This window comes from Dendrobium catenatum, unplaced genomic scaffold (assembly GCF_001605985.2).
Source record: "Dendrobium catenatum unplaced genomic scaffold, ASM160598v2 fragScaff_scaffold_1557, whole genome shotgun sequence".
Lineage (NCBI taxonomy): Eukaryota > Viridiplantae > Streptophyta > Magnoliopsida > Asparagales > Orchidaceae > Dendrobium > Dendrobium catenatum.
In genome coordinates this window covers 624,112-625,271 of record NW_021320019.1, presented here as the reverse complement: position 1 = coordinate 625,271, position 1,160 = coordinate 624,112, and positions in this window count along the sequence as shown.

Here is a 1,160-nt window from a genome sequence, read left to right as displayed (position 1 = left end):
AAATAATTCATAATCATGTAACAAGATATTAAGTCTTGTTTGCTTAACCTCATTAGTCCCCTCAAAAGTAATATAAAGTCTATCCCATATGTCCTTTCCACTTTTGCAAGTGGAAACCCGCATGTAGTCTTCAGATTTTAAAGCGCAAAAGAAACTATTTAAACATTTAGCATTTAGTTGTGCTAAGTCACGTTCTTCTATAGTCTAGTCTGCAAAAGGTGTTTCTACCCTAACTCCAACTAATTTAGTTGGTTTTGTATAACCTTCCTGGACTAAGATCCACAAACGATAATCAAGTGACTGTAAGAAAGTAGATATGCGTGTTTTCCAAAAATCAAAAGGTATATTGTCAAACAGTGGAGGTCTAGTAATAGAGTAACCCTTAGGTGTATTTCGGTTTCCAAATGTAGCCATCTACGTTAATCAAAAAGTAGTTTAAACTTATGATTTTGAAACAAGGCTCTAATACCACTTGTTGAGTTTAGTGAATAGGTTGTTAAACCTAAGTTAATGTCCCAAGGCTACCAAGAGGGGGGAGGGGTGAATTGGTATTTAAAAGTATCCCTCTTTTTGATAAATTGAACCGAAATTAAACTTTAATGAATTTTTATAAAAAGTTTTTCAACCACAATTTTTAAACACAAAAAAATGTAGAAAATAAAAAGCAGTAAAATAAACAACACACTATTTATAATGGTTCGGTCTAAACTAGACATACATCCACTCCCTAGAGGCACCCTCTGAGTATTGCACTAATACCAATAGTGTCTCTCCTTTTGCAGCCAAAGCAAGGCGGAGAAGCCTTTATAAAACACTCTTTTCACCACCACCTGGTGCAGCAGAGAACCGTCATCCTTTCACACTCTTCTAGTGTGGGCAGAGAACCCTTCGTCCTTTCACACTCTCCTAGTGTGGGCAGAGAACCCTTTGTCCTTTCAGACTCTCCTAGTGTGGGCAGAGAACCCTTCATCCTTTCACACTCACCTAGTGTGGGCAGAGAACCCTTCGTCTGTTCTCACCTCCAAGTGTCGGCAGTGAACCGGATCTCCTTGATAGATCACCTCACTAGAAATCTAGAAGGAAGAAAAAAAAAGAGTGAAGTAATCTCAAATCACAAGTAGGAAATCTTTCCTTTGAACACCAAGCAAAGCCTTCATGCT